The 20,526-nt window shown below is 35.8% G+C and overlaps 1 long non-coding RNA gene across 1 annotated transcript in view; it reads left to right on the forward strand.

The window, feature by feature from the left end:
• LOC136793924 (uncharacterized) overlaps window positions 1-11,916 on the forward strand; it is a 142,977-nt gene extending 131,061 nt beyond the window's left edge. The window contains exon 3 of the long non-coding RNA XR_010840009.1: window positions 11,800-11,916. This is a non-coding gene — a long non-coding RNA (uncharacterized lncRNA). The remainder of the gene's footprint in view (window positions 1-11,799) is intronic.
• The last annotated feature ends 8,610 nt before the right edge of the window (window positions 11,917-20,526 follow it).

Below are 20,526 nucleotides of genomic sequence, written 5' to 3' on the forward strand. Positions count from 1 at the left end.
CTGGTGGCGCAGTGGTTGAGAATCCGCCTGCCGATGCAGGACACACGGGTTCGTGCCCTGGTCCGGGAAGATCCCACATGCCGCGGAGCAACTAAGCCCGTGAGCCATGGCCGCTGAGCCTGTGCGTCCGGAGCCTGTGCTCCGCAACGGGAGAGGCCACAACAGTGAGAGGCCCGCATACCGAAAAAAAAAAAAAAAAAAAAAAAAAAAAAAATTACTTTGCTCATCCTTCTGATGTCACAGCCTCTATCATAAAATTCTTCCCTTTCCTTATTTGTTCTAGGGTGACATTGAGGACATAGACAACAAAATCCTTTTTTGTTTTCAATTCCCTGGGAACACAGTGCTCCTTCCAGCATCCTTATGCTCCCTAAAATTCACAAAACTGCCCCCTTGACTGTAAGTCATCACCCCAAAAAAGTCATTTGGTGAGCTGATTCTCACTCTCACACACAGCACATACAAAGCACCTCATTATATCTTGGTATAGTCTAGTATACTGCAGAAATGTGATGGCCACTGAGGAGCCTCATTCCTTGCATTCCTTTAAAGAAAATAATCTCTAGGATGAAAAACCCTCGTAGGCGTCTCAAATTGAACTCCTTCTCTCCCCCATTCTACCACTACTATAACCTACCTTGTCGGTTTCATCCTACTCTCATCCAATACTCCCTCCTTGAAATCTCTCTCATACAAATCTCTTACTCATTCATTGAAACTTTAAAAGAAACTCTCTGAATTTAGTAAGCTCTTTTCATATATTTCTCATCCTCTCTGGGAAAGAATTTTATTGATCCATGAATGTCATGACATTTCCAAGATGATGGCAGTTATAGAATTTTTAACATGGGCAAGATTTGGTTTAGGACAAGACAGATGACAAATAGGGAATTGGTGATGATATACATTATACACAACAGAACATTAGAGTATAAGAAAGTACATGTGTATATACCAGGAAGGTTCAGTAATATATCAACCCCTTAAAATAAAACTTAGTTAAAAATTAAGCAGTGATAAAAAAACAAGGGAATCCATTCTTAAGAGAAAAATAAAACAGCCATTAAAATTGCAAGTAAAGCTTTTGATTTGCACCAGGCATTTTATGCCATTGAGCAATAATTAAAGTGGAGTGTGTTTCCACACTGTATGTAATTAATTTGTAAATGGATAATTATTTCGTATTATACTATACAAGAGAGGTCCATTCCTTTTCCAAATAGCCAAAAAAACAAAAAACAAAAAACAGGGAATTTGTAACTAAGGCCAGTGGAATGGTACAGTAAATTAGGGGAGAGAGATATTCATTTGGGAGATTTTAGTGCCTAAGATAAAAAGAGGAAAAGAGAGGAAAGAGGAGTGAGATGAGAAGTTGGAAGTTTACTCGAGATATTAGAAAGAGACTGAAGAACTGGGGACTGTAAAACCAGTAAAACATAAGAAGGAAAGCTTATTTTTTTAAAGAGTATTTTTTTTTTATTTTGATTTCCCTGGAAAAAATGGAAATAAAATTATTATTGACTGTAGTTAATTAAAGGTTTATTGACCTTAACTTTATAGTACTTGGATAAAGAGCTTATAAAATGTCTATCATCCATAGGCCTGAGGAGCAAAACCTCCTCTTCTTAGGATAATAACTCAGGTATCTTGCTGTTAACAAAGGTGACTGCCAGATTTCCTTGCAATGCAGTTAATTAGGTCATTCTATATATTATCCATCCTTCCCATGTCTATCAGTAAGGCATTCTCAAACAAGAGGGCAAGGTGTTAGCAATTTTCAGTGAATAAGCAGTCTTGGTAACCAAGTGAAAAAGAAAAAGCAAGGGGCTTCCCTGGTGGCGCAGTGGTTGAGAGTCCGCCTGCTAATGCAGGGGACACGGGTTCGTGCCCCGGTCCGGGAGGATCCCACACACTGCGGAGCGGCTGGGCCCGTGAGCCATGGCCGCTGAGCCTGCGCGTCCGGAGCCTGTGCTCCGCAACGGGAGAGACCACAACAGTGAGAGGCCCGCGTACCGCAAAAAAAAAAAAAAAAAAAAGCAAGGAGTAGAGAGCAAAAGGAAAGAATACCACTCTAATCCACTCTAATCAATTCTGCCCTGTAGCTGAGACTCCTACTGAAATAATATGAGAGTTAATCAGCACTTTCTAAATGGCACAATATAGAAAAAAAATCTTATCAAATTTTCATTGCAGTAGGGATATCAAAGCAATGTCTCAGTTACTGATTGGTTACAGAAAGTATGTTCCACATAATACATTCACCACGATTATTCCATTTAGGTATTGTTCTATTTTTAACTTTAAAATAAAACATATGCTATATGGTATCAGGGCCCAGGAATAAAATTGCAATTTATTGATAAAGATAAGTTTTGCGGGCTTCCCTGGTGGCGTAGTGGTTGAGAATCCGCCTGCTGATGCAGGAGACATGGGTTCGTGCCCCGGTCTGGGAAGATCCCACATACCGCGGAGCGGCTGGGCCCGTGAGCCATGGCCACTGAGCCTGTGCATCCGGAGCCTGCGCTCCGCAAAGGGAGAGGCCACAACAGTGAGAGGCCCGTGTATCACAAAAAAAAAAAAAAAAAAAAAAAAAAGATAAGTTTTGCAATCTGCTTAAACAGAAAAATACCCTTTTTAATATTTAGGCTTCTCAATTTTTTTTCCTGTTAGGCTAAGTAAACGGAACTTCCTCGTGAGGTGACCAACAGATAGCTTGGGAGAGAGAACACTCCTGAATTAGGTTTGGAGAGAAAGCTTCAAAATTTCATTCTAATAGTGGCTAGCTGAGAGAGAATTGTTAATGTGGTCTGACAAATATACACTGAGCATACGTTATGTTATATGCAATGCAGTAATGTTCTGTCAAATACAAAGATGACCAAATCTGGCTCCTAGACTTCAGGATGATAAATAATATAATAGGCTTTTGTCATATGACCTCACAAATTGCCCTGCCTTCTTTTCAGTAAGTTCTTATACTTAAAGAGCATATATCTGGCAAATGAATAAGAGATGGGAGCAGATATTTCCCACTGAATTTTACAAGTGTTATGAAAAGAAAAAATTCCCTAATGATACATGTATATGTACAACTGAATCACTTTGCTATATACCTGAAACTATCATGACATTGTTAATCAACTATACTTCAATATAAAATAAAAAGTTAAAAAAAATCCCCTAACGTATCAATGTATTAATATGAGCTTGAAAAAAGTCATATTGAAAAATCACAAGTGTATTATTTCTAGGGAATTAACACCTGCAAGAAGGATACTTATTGTCTATGCAGCAGCCCTTTACTAAACTCTCCACATTTGAATTCTTAGAGTTATTAATCCAAATCTAGCTTTCTTGTCAATCCAAAAATGGAACATTTTGCCTGGGAAAAGATGGAGCCAACTTGCTAGGCCACATTTGTATCCATTAGAAAATGCCTTTTGCATTTGGTCAACTTAGTCAACTGGGAGCTCAGTACTCTCCCCTATGAAAAGTGCCAGAGCAAGACCAATTTCTCCAGGCCGGGGAAGGTAAAATTTCAGCTCTTACTAGCTAGAATGGAAAAGGAAGAAATGGTCAACTTAATAAGGCAAATCTAGCAATTTCTATAGCCAGATATCCACGATTTGAACTTCTATGTGTTTCAACATCCAAAAGATCCTCATCGCTCGGAATGCCTTTGTGTATGGTGGTGGGCGGGGGTGAAGGAACAGTTGTTTTCCAGCTGCATGGCTCACTTAAATATGGGCTGACCAGCCATCTATATAGAGCAGAATCATAGTTACATCCAAAACCCAAACTTTAATATTTCCAGTTTCACTGTGATCGAACAGAATCAGGGATGCAGCTTATTCTCCCCTAATTTTTCTCTATTTATAGCCTCACTCAGTGACAGGTCTGATGCACAGGAGTGGGCTCTTATTCAACACATCTGCTTCCCATGTGTTGCTGAGTCACACATACTTTTTTCGTTACCAGAAGTAACAAATATTTATTTTCTCCATGACAGTCCCACAGAGTTCTTGCAACAGAGAGAAAAACAAGTAAGATTCCATTCAGCTTTGCTCATAAAAAAGATCACTATTGGTGCATGTGATTCCACTGCTAAGAGACTGTGGAAACCTTGGAATATGTCCAGAGTAGAGCAGTAAAAATGATTAGGGAAGAAGATCTATGAGAAAACTTTAAAAGAATTGATAGTGGCCTAGAAATAAAATTTTATGGAACTACAGATTAGATATTGCAGGTAAACATATATATATATATATATATTTATTTATTTATTTATTTATTTATTTATTTAAAAACTAGCCTACATGTGAGTTTTCTTTAAAGCAAATATTTGTAAACCTGATAGTCGTTAGGGAACAGCTGAAATTCCCTCTTAGATATAATATCATGTTGATCATTAATTTTCATATGAGTCTGGGATGAAATCATGCGGTATTATCTAAACATAATGGCATAAATTATGTTGTTTCTCATGACAATGTTTGAGGGTAGAAGTACAAAACTAGGATTTTTCAATTCTTTCTTGTAATTTCATGTTAACAGTTCTTTAAATGGTGAGTTGCAACTTTGGACTTACACATAAAACCATGCCTAAAGACACGTAGCAAAAATGAACAGACAGACCCATATCATTTCTCTGAATCAGGTTTCTAATTGAACTACACTTTAAACCATACCTTTAGTCTTCCCCAAGAGTCTTATAAATGAATGTTCTACTCATTTGATTGACTGATCTTTGCTTCACACCCTTCATAAAGTAGCTCGAAATACCTGCTGGAAAACACAGCAAACTTGCTGAGTTTTAGTAGTTATCAACTTTACATCATCAATAATTTATTGTTGGTGAGTTATAATTAGATTTACTTATTAACCATAAAAGCTCCAGAAAGAAAATTTCACAAATCATGCTGTTGCCATCTGATCTTGTCACTGCCTCTCTTAAAAATGACAACACTGGGCTTCCCTGGTGGCGCAGTGGTTGACAATCCACCTGCCAATGCAGGGGACACGGGTTCGTGCCCCGGTCCGGGAAGATCCCACACGCCGCAGAGCGGCTGGGCCCGTGAGCCATAGCCACTGAGCCTGCGCGTCCGGAGCCTGTGCTCCGCAACGGGAGAGGCCACGACAGTGAGAGGCCCGCGTACCACAAAAAAAAAAAAAAAAAAAAAAAAGAAAAGACAACACATCTAATCCGCCATCATTAAGGATCATCGCTCAGAAAGGAATTTCATAAACTAAGAAGACTGACTTCATACCACAACTGTGAATTTGCCTTTTCTTTAAACTAGCTTATTTACTATCTTAATTGCATATGTGTAAAATCACAAACATTCACACGATAGGCTCTACAAAGGCATATTTGCTAGTATAATGATCACTTTCCTTATATAATCTTGTAATGGGCTTAGCATGGTTACTAGGAACAAAATCCTTCGATCAAGGTGGTCTAAATCAAAAAGAATGGTAAGCTGATGCTTCATGACCTTGATTGCGTTTAGATCACCTACATTCCCCTTGCTTCAGAAGAACCTACATTATGCTAACGATTTTACTTCCCAAAATATCTAACCCTCTCACATCTAGTTAAGCTAGAGCTGTACCAAAAGCATAGATCACCCAAATGCTCAGGTACTTACAGGAAATGCATCCTTTCCAATAAGTTGTTTTGGCTTGCCACTGCAAGTATTCATGCATAAAACACAGAAATTAGTTCAAGAATTTCCATGAAAACAGAGGCCTCAAAATATTTTTCATGACTTTAAAATCATGCATTTTAAATAGTACACCCAATATAATTAGGGAACATAAACTACATTGAAATATATTTAAAACTTTAAAGAATTACTTTTCTAATTACGGTTTAACTAGTGCAATTTCTGTGTTATTTATCTTTCAAAAATATTAAGTAAAATTTTGAAATTTCTTTCATTTTTATATGTATAAAACCCAACTTACTGCTTAAATGTAAAATCTCTGTGGGATAGGAAATTCAATCTCAAAATCTAATCTGTTTTCTAGTCTTAAAAATCACCTGACAGCTCTCCAAATGCAAAGTACACACACATTTCGAAAGTTAACCTTCAGGGAATATAAACAGAACAGAGAGAAGCAACTTGCTGTCTCACTGTATGTGCAAATGGCATAAATTGATTCAAAATCTATTAGATTAATCTTTCCAAATTAATACTCTGTGGTTCGAAGGCTACTGAGATAGGCTCCCTTCACACCTTGACATGTTTTATCATAACTCAGAAGCATCTTACGGACTCACATATTATCTGATGTTTATCTAGGTTATGGGCCCAATCCATTCATAGGCAATCCAAGCTATTTCTTGTCAGACAGAAACTGATAAAACCTCAATAGCTTTCAAGAACCTTTTCATTCCAGTAATGGGAATATCCTAATGGCCAGGCAGTAGTAAATTTTTGAAAACTAGTAGTCTATTGTATTTTAAAATGCCTATTTTCAGAGACAGGCTTTTAAGCAAATGACTAAGTTCATGGTTCTATATCTTTGCAAGCTAGCTATTAAGAAAGAAACATTTAACTATAGATAAAATAGAGTGTCTTTAAATATATGTTAATTCAAGAAAAATGAGGTGGACAGAAAAATAATTGTGGAATGAGTGTGAAAATAATAGCAGTATGGATAACCCAGGTCCCAAATTTTTTTTTCTTGAGTAGAATTTTGGCAGAATTCCAGGATTATAATTTCAGCTTTCTATTTAATTTCATATTCATAAACAGATATAACAGATTGTCTTCTTTTCCTAATGAAACATCCATATAATTATTTTTTGTCTCAAATGAGATAAGATTCTGATAATTTGTGATGATCTAAAAAAGCATATGAAAAGAAAACTTGACTCTAACTTTATCATTGTGATATCTAATTAAATTAATTTAAATTAATAATAAAACCCTTGGTAATCTATGCCTTCAAGGAGTCAGAGGAAGACATTTGGAGGGCAATTATCACCAGCAGGTGGCTGTGATACTAATATTTCTTGAATGTCATAGAAACTTAGAAACAAACAAAAAACTACTATGTTCTCTTTTCCAGAGATTTTTTTTTTTTCATTCATTAAAGTAATCCAGCTCCCATAATGATTTCATTTTTATCCTTAAACATTATCAATTTCTTCTTCCAGGGAATGATGAATGTTGCTCAGAGATGAGTTCTTAAAACCTTGTGTTAAGATAGATAGAGGACAGTGGAGTATGACTAGCTGACCCAATGAGTAAGGACATTGTAGTCAGCCACAATGTGGACTGAAGGGATCAATTTCTCTTCCTTGCAAAAAACATATTCCTGATATTCACTGCAGGTACCAGAAGCAAACTTCAGGGAGAGTGTGACTTCAACTATCTTCTAAAGAATAATGAGGTTTTTGTTAATAGTCATCTGAGATTGAAAAGTGGTAGTCCTAGGAAAAACACCATCTGGTTTAAATAATGAAACAACTTTAGAAATAATGTCAAAGAAAATATTTTATTTGGCAATTGTAAGTATTCCAAAAATTATTTATGTCTAGATTACTAGGCAATAGCATATACATCTGGAATAAAAGTACTACACACTATTATGCTATATCCAGTCTACAGGTAATGTATTTTACATTACATGCCTTTCCAGCTAACCTTTTCCAATTTCTCTTATGTGGCATTCTTTTGAAATGTATCCAAAGCTCACAAATGAAATGTTTTCAAAAGAAAGACTTAATAACTAAAAGAGTAAACTCCAATAGCATGGGATCCGCTTGAGTTCCTTTCCCATTAGTCAGGGTAAACTTACAAAAATGCATAAGTAAATAAAACATTTAGCAAACATAGTAAAAATAATTGACCTTCTTACTTAGGAGTGTAAGAGTTTAGAAAAGGAAAAGGAGAGAAAGGAGAAGATGAAGAAGGATGAGGTTCTTAGAAGTACTTAGAGCTATTAAATTACATGCCAAACATCTACTCTATGAGAACAGTAAATCTCACAATATTTTTATTAATTCTATATCTAAATATCTGATCAAAGCTAAACCCTGAAGTGAGTAGAGGAAACAAGGATATGAAAAGACAAGAAGAAATCCAAAGATGAGAAGGTTGATATAAATGTTAATGTAATTCATCTAAAAACTCACTCATGTTGAGATTCCAATTCAGTGAGAAACGTTCATTCTGTTTGGTTAAGAGTAGATTAGTCCATTCTACGATGTGAGAGAGTGGCAGGAACATATACACACTACCAAATGTAAATTAGATAGCTAGTGGGAAGCTACAGCATAGCACAGGGAGTTCACCTCTGTACTTAGTGACCACCTAGAGGGGTGGGATAGGGAGGGTGGGAGGGAGGGTGACACAAGAGGGAAGAGTTATGGGAACATATGTATATGTATAACTGATTCACTTTGTTGTAAAAGAGAAACTAACACACTATTGTAAAACAGTTATACTCAAATAAAGATGTTAAAAAATATTTAAAAAAAAAAAGAGTAGATTAGTCCATTCTAGTATCACACATAAGGAAATGAAGATTCACCCAAGATCATAAGCTAACAAATGGCAGAATTGAGATTTTATCATGTATTACTAGGATTAGAAATCATCTGTGCTCATTTCTGGTGGAAATAAAGTCTCCTAAATATCTTGCAGTTTAGTATAAAAATGTTTAATCGTTAAATGTTGATTGACAAAAATACCTATTTGAACTTCAAGGAAATTAAATGACTTATCCCACGATCTTTCACCAGACCTCCTCCCTAACTCCTATAACCTAAGACTTCATTTTTTACTTTGCATCAGACAGTACTTTCAGGGAAGTTAAATGGGAAAAAAAAAAAAAAAAAAGGAACCTTTCAGATAAGTGGTCCTAAGCATGTAATATGCCCTCATGAAACTTCCATTGATAACTACACTTCTCTCCACTTCCCCCAGTGCATTTCACCTGAAACCATATCTAGATGCATTCACAGAGGGGACTCTAGTTTTAAAGCTAGAAAGATGCTTATCTGTTCCTTGGTAGCTTTATGATAAGTTGGCCTGAAAAATGAATTTCCTTTTTTGTTAAGTTTCTACCATTCAAAAAAATAAAAACATATTTTATTATAATTGAGGAAACAGTGGTATAGGGAAAATATAGGAAAATACAATGTCATTCTGTATGTTTATTTGCTAAATGTAGCAACCCAGTTCACTAGAGGAAAATGTAAACTCTTCAGAAAATGTATGGGGGAGTACTCAAGCTAATTTGGATTTTATATTAGATATCACAGATGTTAAGTGCATGCCCATCAGGTAATAATTTATTTAGGGCACAAACAACTTCAATCTGTTGTTTAAATATTTACATGTTTTATTTTATGTCTAAATACTGCCATTGAGCTAAAATAATTTATACAACTACAAACATTAAAATATTACCCGTGGAGGTAATTCAAGCAAGTGTAAGGATCACCTGTCAGTTGGGTCTTATGAAAACAAATTATAATTAAAACAAACTTAGATTAATTCAATTTCTTTAAAATTCTTTGCAAATACAGTACAGCTATTTGAGAAATGGAAAGTAATTTGACTTCCATTACTCCTAATTAGCATTTGTTAATAAGGCAAGAAGTTTTAAACAAGCTGTAGCATCTCTGCTTCCAACAGTGGAAAAATTGGCTATTATCGAATTTTAAACACAATTGGTTAGCCTAAATGTCTTGACTAAAATGACCCAGACTTATGAAATGCTGAAAAGAATTTAGCCATCCTGGGTTGTAATCTTTCTGAAGGAAAACTTTCTTTGTGATCTCAAATATGCCACCCCAAAGGATGTCAAAATCAATTAACTGATTTTATGAAAGTGTGAATTAATTTCATGATAGTTTGAATACCTTCTCTGTGTGTGTGTGTGTGTGTGTGTGTGTGTGTGTGTGTGTGTGTGTGTGTGAGTCAACCTACCGACAGGGAAAGTATAGTCTTTTCCTTCAGTTTTGCAGTTGCATAAGAAGGTCTTCTACACCTCTACAGAGTAACAAAACAGAAGTCATAGTATGCCTAACACCTGGTTAGAATTTAATTTCCACTTTACATTTATTTGAGGTAAAATAAACTTTACATAAACACACTGTGTGACTGCACTGAATTGTCACAGACTTCCCTCATCTCCCCAACTGTTCCAGGCACAGCATTCAGGAAACCCTGCTCACCATTTCTGTTACTCAGTCATGTCACTCTTCCTCTCTCTTGTTCAAAGGCTTTCGAAATCCCCTTCCTTAACAAAGATTCCCATGACTAAAACTACAAAAGAAAGAAAGCTAATCTCTCTGCTCCTAATTTTTTTCTCCCTGGCACATTTCTACCATACAGTAAACCACTCCTAGATTGGTGTTTGTGATAAATAATAATTGAGTAAATAATAAAAATAAAATTAAAAATAAAAATATATTCATAAAATAAATAAATGCTTCATGAAAAGTATATGGTGACTTTTTAAGCTTTATATAACTGTGTTATTTTGTATGTTATCCATGAAGGTTCTCTTCATTTGAGATACCTTGAAATCAGGGACTTTATCATTTTGAAATAATTTTGTGGATCCATAGAAGATGTTCATGTGACATAATAAACAGCATGATATAGAACTTTATCTAAATCTGTTCAGCATTGTACCCAAAATTTGTAGAGACACAGAGCTAAATTCCATGTGCCAATGAATCTACTTGATTTAAACAGACAGCAGATATTTCACTGGCCTAAAATAAGTGGCTGCTCCATACTGTTATTAATAGTTTCAAAAAAGCTACAAAAATATACCTATAAAGGTCTATGTCAGCAAATTATAAAATCTAGGGTTTGAAAAGGAAGTCAAATATATTGATTATCACATTGACTAGAAAATAAAATGTAGGTCGCTTTATTGTAAGTGAGAGTAAAAAAAAAAAAAAAAATTTTAAACGAGAGAATTTTAAGCCTTCCAGGTGGCATTCCACAATATCCATTTGGTTTCAAGTACAGGATGGAATTAATTGCCCCATGACAATTATTTACAAGGTATATTTCATCAAATATCTTCCTAGAAGTTAAAGCTTATTATTGTCCCCAAACAACACGACAGTGAAAGATCTACTTGTTTATTTGTTATATACAGGCCATGAAGTCAGTATGTATTTTGGGAGGCACATCCAAAACTAACAATCTACTAACAAATCACAAACTAAATGCTGGTAATTTTCAAGGCTTAACTAATTTAAGCTTCAAAGTAACTAAAGCCAGTAACTGGAATCGACCATTAATTATCTCTATTTTACAAACTAGAAAATGGGTTCAGAGAAGATAAGTAATTTGCCTAAGATTCCATTTCATGAGAATAACAGGGCTGGAATTTTTACCTAGAGTATCTAGAAGTTGATCAGTTAATCCAAAAAGTCAATTATGGTAAAAAATTATCTTAAACAATTTACTAGATAAACAGACAACATGAAAGACTGAACTGGAGGCAGTAAGTGGATTAACTTTGGGTTGTCTGCCTAATTGGAGAGGTCGTTAATGTTTTCTATGTTTAGCAGAAAGAATGAAACAGATACCTAATACTGGAAGGACAAAATGTGGCAGAAAAAATGCTATGTAGTCACCAAATACACCATCTTTCTTGGCACACAGGAAGACTGCATTTTTAACACATCTTTTTGGTTAGGGTGGGGTCATATTATTGAATTTTGCCCAAGGAATGTAAGAAGTGATATGTGCCACTTCCACACATGGCCAAAAAAATACCAACATGATTCTCTATGTTCTTTGTTTTCTTTTGCAGAAACATTAGGAGTCACTTCTTGAGAATGGTGGAGTCCCACAATTGGCAGAATATGGGTCTGTGAATGACTGAGTGAAGCAGAGTCTGACTTGCCAAAAGGATAAACTATAATATGAATAAGCAATAAATATACATTTTGCTAAGTCATTAAGTTTTGGAATTATTTGATACAGCAGTATATTAGTTTCCTAGGATCAACATGACAAATTACCAAATATTTGGCAGCTTAAAAGAACAGAAATTTACTCTCTCACATTTCCAGAGGCCAGAAATCCAAAATCAAGGGTTTTTTTAGTTTATATTACCCCCTAAGACTCTAGAGAAGTATCCTTCCTTGCCTCTTCCACTTTTTGATAGCTACTATTCTCAGCATTTCTTGGCTTTTAAATGGATAATTCTAATCTCTACTTCCATTTTCACACTGATTTCTCCTTTGTGTCTCTGTGTGTCTCACATCTTCCCTACCTTTCCAATGACATTTGTCATTGGATTTAGGATCCACCATTCAACCCACTACTAGCATTTAGCTTCTTCAATTAATTAAGCTCTGAAGTTATGCTACACATTTTTTTTCTAAGTAAAAATACTATCTAGATAAGAAGACAATGTTTCACAAATTTCAAAATATTTTAAGTGGTACACTTGTGAATATTAAGAATTATATTTGTCATTGTTAAGATCCATTCTTAATGATATAAAGTGTCTCATTTAAATAGACAAATGTCAAATCAATGAAAGAAAAAAACTTCTGTCTACTAATAAGCAGTAGAAAAGCCACCTAAAAACATGGGGATATTCCTAGTATCCTTGAAATCAAGGCATCAGGAGGCACTAAAGTGATGGCACTGAAGAAGAATAGAGGTGGCCTCCAACGTTAAGAAGTAGATATTTTTGAACAAGATTGTTGTAGGTAGTTTTAAAGTCTGGACAAATGGCATCAAATAACGATTGGCTTCTGAAAAGTTGCTAAGCTTCTACCTACACTCTTATTTTGAAAAAACTCTTCTTTCCCAGTGCACCCACATAGTAGTAGTTTCTTTAAGTTCACTGAATCTCAATGATCATAGAAACTAAAACACAGAAACAGGAATATATCAGAAGAAGCAATGGTGAGAAACCACACTGAGTCTAGATGTTGAATCAAAACAGAGCTTTGTGCAACAAATATATTTTACAACAACAGGACTCATGTCCCTAATACTGCCCCATAAAAATAAGAGAAAAAAGATAACAATATAAGTAGGAAGTTGTTATTTGACAAATGATTCTTTGACTCAACTGTAATCAATTAAAAATAAATTAAAAGCCATTTCAGCAGGGACATGCCAACTTGTCTTATAAAAATCCTCACCAAAAGAAAATATTTCAAGGACCTCATTATAATCTCTATAATATTAAACATTTTACCTGCATATTTGTTACAGATATTTCAACAAACATGAGCCCTATCATAATTTACGTAAATTCACATGAATCTTAAATTGAACATTATTTAAATAAATGTGTTTTTGGCTTATTATAAAGATATGGAATTAGGTAACAAATAGCAGAACTAAGTCACATTCTTATAAATATGTTATGACCCAACTCTTCCTAAAGTCAACAGAAAGGAAAGACAATAAGCACATTCTTGACATTACTGTTAATTTTACTCTAATTTCCAAAGCTATTCACTTTATTTGTTAATAATGCTTTAGCTAAAGGTTTTAGTCAAATAAAGTAAGTTTATAACATTTTCCGTATGTATGTATTTAATACAACTTAAGAAAAAAATATGCTAAGTTGAGGATAGGATTGTAAGCTGAACAAAGATAATAATGGAATAGCTACATTTTCTTCCCTATTTTGACCATTAAAAAAAAAACCCTCTCTTCATACTGCTCTGGACATTAACTAGTAGTCAGGTATATATTACATGATATGATAGCTGATATTTTTGCATTTCCTTTCATCTTATTTTCCATTTGACCTCAGTAAATAATTCATTTCCTGACTATTGTGTAAAGAAAATATCAACCTGGTTAATAATAGGATTGCAATTTGATGACTTCTGAACAATAATTTAAATTTTCTCTGTTATTATCTCTCATCAAACCTTGAAATCTTGTTAAAATAAATATTTTTATTCATTTGGCTTTGGGTAGGGCTGTAATTTTACATTTCTAACCATCTCCTTGGAGATGCCAATGCTGCTGGTTCATGGACCACACACTGAATAACAAAGTTGTAGCCACATTAGGATAATATACAATTTTCATTTCATTAAATTCATACTAGCATTAATAATTACAGAGTTGTTATCATTGTGAAAAAATATCACACAAAGGGAAATAAAAGAATGCCTCTAGAGTTCTTAAAACCTCTTTTTATACACTTTGAACATGTTTTGCATATCCTAACTGTGCAACAAACTAGTTCACTAGCCAACACTTCTCAACTTCACTAACACTTCACAACAACATTAACATTTTCTCAGCCACAAGATTTCCTTGCATCTTGTTTATTTATTTATTTTTCATAGTTTCCATGTCCACAAGTACTCTTGGCAGCTTAGCAAGAGCCCACCTCTCATTTCACAGACATATGCTGCTTACATAATAACAAAGCCCCTCTGCACAAATGGAAAGATAAAGATTCTTAAAAGCATCCTTGGGACTTCCCTGGTGCTGCAGTGGTTAGGATTCCACCTGACAATGCAGGGGATACAGTTTGAGCCATGGTCCTGGAAGATCCCACATGCCGAGAAGCAACTAAGGCTGTATGCCATAACTACTGAGCCTCCACTCCAGAGCCTGCAAGCCACAACTACGGAAGCCTGCATGCCTAGAGCCTGTGCCCCAAAACAAGAGCAGCCATCACATGGAGAAGCCCACACAACACAATGAAGAGTAGCCCCAACTAGTGCAACTAGAGAAAGCTCGTGCGCAGCAATGAAGATCCAACACAGCCAAAAAATAAAAATATAAATAAATTAATTAATTTCTTATAAAAAAAAAGCATCTCTCTTGAGCTCCTGCCAAAAAGTGCCACTTCGGGGCTTCCCTGGTGGCGCAGTGGTTGAGAATCCGCCTGCAGATGCAGGGGACACGGGTTCGTGTCCCGGTCCGGGAAGATCCCACATGCTGTGGAGCGGCTGGGCTCGTGAGCCATGGCCACTGAGCCTGCGCGTCCGGAGCCTGTGCTCCGCAAAGGGAGAGGCCACAGCAGTGAGAGGCCCGTGTACCACCAAAAAAAAAAAAAAAAACCCCAAAGCAAAACAAACAAACAAACAAACAAACAAACAAAAAAGTGCCACTTCTTTGAGATCATTATCCAAACCTAACTTGGAGGAATATTTGCCTGATTTCCTACAGTGTATTCATTCAGTAAAGTTTTACTGAGCACTGCCCACCAGAGCAACAGTCAGCTCTACCCACCACCAGTCCCTCCCATCAGGAAACTTACACAAGCCTCTTAGGTAGCCTCAATCATCATAGAGCAGACAGCAGAAGCAAAAAGAACTACAATCTTGCAGCCTTGGGAACAAAAATCACATTCACAGAAAACAGACAAGATGAAAAGGCAGAGGGCTATGTACCAGATGAAGGAACAAGATAAAACGCCAGAAAAACAACTAAATGAAGTGGAGATAGGAAACCTTCCAGAAAAAGAATTCAGAATAATGATAGTGAAGGTGATCCAGGACCTCAGAAAAAGAATGGAGGCAAAGATCGAGAAGATGCAAGAAATGTTTAACAAAGACCTACAAGAATTAAAGAACAAACAAACAGAGATGAACAATACAATAACTGAAATGAAAACTACACTAGAAGGAATCAATAGCAGAATAACTGAGGCAAAAGAACAGATAAGTGACCTGGAAGACAGAAGGGTGGAATTGACTGCTGTGGAACAGAATAAAGAAAAAAGAATGAAAAGAAATGAAGACAGCCTAAGGTACCCCTGGGACAACATTAAATGCAACAACATTTGCATTATAGGGGTCCCAGAAGGAGAAGAGAGAGAGAAAGGACCCGAAAAAATGTTTGAAGAGATTATTGTCGAAAACTTCCCTAACATGGGAAAGGAAATAGCCACCCAAGTCCAGGAAGCGCAGAGTCCCATACAGGATACACCCAAGGAGAAACACACTGAGATACATAGTAATCAAATTGGCAAAAATTAAAGACAAAAAAAAAATTATTGAAAGCAGCAAGGGAAAAACGACAAATAACATACAAGGGAACTCCCATAAGGTTAACAGCTGACTTCTCAGCAGAAACTCTACAAGCCAGAAGGGAGTGGCATGATATACATAAAGTGATGAAAGGGAAGAACCTACAACCAAGATTACTCTGCCTGGCAGGGTTCTCATTCAGATTCAATGGAGAAATCAAAAGCTTTACAGATAATCAAAAGCTAAGAGAATTCAGCACCACCAAATCAGCTCTACAACAAATGCTAAAGTAACTTCTCCAAGTGGGAAACACAAGAAAAGGACCTACAAAAAAAAAAAAAAAACCCAAAACAATTAAGAAAATGGTCATAGGAACATACATATCGATAACTACCTTAAACGTGAATGGAATAAATGCTCCAACCAAAAGATCTCTGAATGGATACAAAATGGATACAAAAACAAGACCCATATATATGCTGTCTACAAGAGACCCACTTCAGACCTAGGGACACATACAAGCTGAACGTGAGGGGATGCAAATGGAAATCAAAAGAAAGCTGGAGTAGCTATACTCATATCAGATAAAATAGACTTTATAATAAAGAATGTTAAAAGAGACAAGGAAGGACACTACATAGTGATCAAGGGATCAATCCAAGAAGAAGATATAACAATTATAAATATATATGCATCCAACATGGGAGCACCTCAATACAGAAGGCAACTCCTAATAGCTATAAAGAGGAAATTGACAGTAACACAATAATAGTGGGGGACATTAACACCTCACTTACACCAAGGGACAGATCATCCAAAATGAAAATAAATAAGGAAACAGAAGCTTTAAACGACACAATAGACCACATAGACTTAATTGATATTTATAGGACATTCCATCCCAAAGCAGCAGATTACATTTTCTTCTGATGTGCGCATGGAACATTCTCCAGGATAGATCACATCTTGGGTCACAAATCAAGCCTCAGTAAATTTGAGAAAATTGAAATCATATGAAGCACGTTTTCTAACCACAATGCTATGAGATTAAAAATGAATTACAGGGAAAAATAGTAAAATTCACAAACACATGAAGGCTAAACTGTATGTTACTAAAAAACCAAGAGATCACTGAAGAAATCAAAGGGGAAATCAAAAAATACCTAGAGACAAAAGACAATGAAAACATGATGATCCAAAACTTACCTGATGCAGCAAAAGCAGTTCTAAGAGGGACGATTATAGCAATACAATCCTACCTCAAGCAACAAGAAAAATCTCTAATAAACAATCTAACCTTACACCTAAAGCAACTAGAGAAAGAAGAACAAACAAAACCTAATGTTAGCAGAAGGAAAGAAATCATAAAGATCAGATCAGAAATAAATGAAATAGAAACAAAGAAAACAACAGCAAAGATCAATAAATCTAAAAGCTGCTTCTCTGAGAAGATAAACAAAATTGATAAACCATTAACCAGACTCATGAAGAAAAAGAGGGAGAGGACTCAAATCAATAAAATTAGAAATGAAAAAGGAGAAGTTACAACAGATAATGCAGAAATACAAAGCATCCTAAGAAACTACTACAAGCAACTCTATGACAACAAAATGGACAACCTGGAAGAAATGGACAAATTCTTAGAAAGGTATAACCTTCCAAAACTGAACCAGGAAGAAATAGAAAATATGAACAGGCAAATCACAAATAATGAAATTGAAACTGTGATTAAAAATCTTCCAACAAACATAAGTGCAGGACCAGATGGCTTCACAGGTGAATTCTATCAAACATTTAGAGAAGAGATAACACGCAACCTTCTCAAACTCTTCCAAAAAATTGCAGAGGAAGGAACACTCCCAAACTCATTCTACGAGGCCAGCATCACCCTGATACCAAAACCAGACAAAGATACTACAAAAAAAGAAAATTACAGACAAATATCACTGATGAATATAGATGCAAAAATCCTCAACAAAATACTAGCAAACAGAATCCAACAACACATTGAAAGGATCATACACCATCCATGATCAAGTGGGATTTATCCCAGGGATGCAAGGATTCTTCAATATATGCAAATCAATCAATGTGATACACCATTTTAACAAATTGAAGAATAAAAACCATATGATCATCTCAATAGACGCAGAAAAAGCTTTTGACAAAATTAAACACCCATTTATGTTAAAAACTCTCCAGGGGCTTCCCTGGTGGTGCAGTGGTTGAGAATCTGCCTGCCGATGCAGGGGACATGGGTTCGTGCCGGTCTGGGAAGATCCCACATGCCATGGAGCGGATGGGCCCGTGAGCCATGGCCGCTGAGCCTGTGCGTCCGGAGCCTGTGCTCTTCAACGGGAGAGGCCACAACAGTGAGAGGCCCGCCTAGCACACACACACACACACAAAAAAACCTCCAGAAAGTGGGCACAAAGGGAACCTACCCCAACATAATAGAGACCATATATGACAAACCCACAGCAAACATCATTCTCAATGGTGAAAAACCAAAAGCATTTCCTCTAAGATCAGGAACAAGACAAGGATGTCTACTCTCATACTACTATTTAACATAGTTTTGGAAGTCCTAGCCATGGCAATCAGAGAAGAAAAATAAATAAAAGGAATACAAATTGGAAAAGAAGAATTAAAACTGTCACTGTTTGCAGATGACATGATACTATACATAGAGAATCCTAAAAATGCCATCAGAAAAATACTAGAGCTAATAAATGAATTTGGTAAAGTTGCAGGGTACAAAATTAATGCACAGAAATCTCTTGCATTCCTATACACTAATGATGAAAAATCTGAAAGAGAAATTAAGGAAACACTCCCATTTACCACTGCAACCAAAAGAATAAAATACACAGGAATAAACCTACTTAGGGAGACAAAAGACCTGTATGCAGAAAACGATAAGTCACTTATGAAAGAAATTAAAGAGGATACCAACAGATGGAGAGATATACCATGTTTTTGGAGTGGAAGAATCAATATTGTGAAAATAACTATACTACCCAGAGCAATCTACAGATTCAATGCAATCCCTATCAAATTACCAATGGCATTTTTTACAGAACTAGAACAAAAAAATCTTAAAATCTGTATGCAGACACAAAAGACCCCAAATAGTCAAAGCAGTCTTGAGGGAAAAAAAAGGAGGTGGAGGAATCAGACTGCCTGTCTTCAGACTATACTACAAAGCTACAGTAATCAAGACAATATGGCACTGGCACAAAAACAGAAACACAGATCAATGGAACAAGATAGAAAGCCCAGAGATAAACTCACATACCTATGGTCAACTCATCTATGACAAAGGAGACAAAGATATACAATGGAGAAAAGAGAGTCTCTTCAATAAGTAGTGTTGGGAAAACTGGACAGCTTCATGTAAAAGAATGAAATTAGAACACTCCCTAACACCATACGCAAAAATAAACTCAAAATGGATTTGAGACCTGAATGTAATCACAGCAAGACCTTTTTTGATCCACCTCATAGAGTAATGGAAATAAAAACAAAAATAAACAAATGGGACCTAATGAAACTTCAAAGCTTTTGCACAGCAAAGGAAACCATAAAGAAGACGATAAGACAACCCTCAGAATGGGAGAAAATATTTGTAAATGAATCAACGGACAAAGGATTAATCTCCAAAATATATAAATAGCCCATGCAACTCAATATTAAAAAAACAAACAACCCAATTCAAAAATGGGCAGAAGACCTAAATAGACATTTCTGCAAAGAAGGCATACAGATGGCCAAGAAGCACATGAAAACCTGCTCAACATCACTAATTATTAGAGAAATGCAAATCAAAACTACAATGAGGTATCACCTCAAACCAGTTAGAATGGGTATCATCAGAAAATCTACAAACAACAAATGCTGGAGAGGCTGTGGAGAAAAGGGAACCCTCCTGCACTGTTGATGGGAATGTAAATTGATACAGCCACTATGGAGAAAAGTATGGAGGTTCCTTAAAAAACTAAAAACAATTACTATATGAACCAGCAACCCCATTACTGGGCATATACTCAGAGAAAACCATAATTCAAAAAGACACATGCACCCCAATGTTCATTGCAGCACTATTTACAATACCCAGGTCATGGAAACAACCTAAAGGCCCATCAACAGACGAATGGATAAAGAATTTGTGGTACATATATACAATGGAATATTACTCAGTCATAAAAAGGAACAAAACTGAGTCATTTGTTGAGACGTGGGTGGATCTAGAGACTGTCATACAGAGTGAAGTAAGCCAGAAAGAGAAAAACAAATATCGTATATTAACGTATGTATGTGGAACCTAGAAAAATGGTACAAATGAACAGGTCTGCATGGCAGAAGTTGAGACACAGATGTAGAGAACAAATGTATGGACACCAAGGGGGGAAAGCTTTGGGGGGTGGGGGGGGTGGGGATGGTGGTGTGCTGAATTGGGCAATTGGGATTGACATGTACACACTGATGTGTATAAAATGGATGACTAATAAGAACCAGCTGTATAAAAAAATAAAATTCAAAAATTAAAATAAAAAACTAACACTAAACTT

The sequence above is a fragment of the Kogia breviceps genome, chromosome 3 (assembly GCF_026419965.1).
Source record: "Kogia breviceps isolate mKogBre1 chromosome 3, mKogBre1 haplotype 1, whole genome shotgun sequence".
Classification (NCBI taxonomy): Eukaryota; Metazoa; Chordata; class Mammalia; order Artiodactyla; family Physeteridae; genus Kogia; species Kogia breviceps.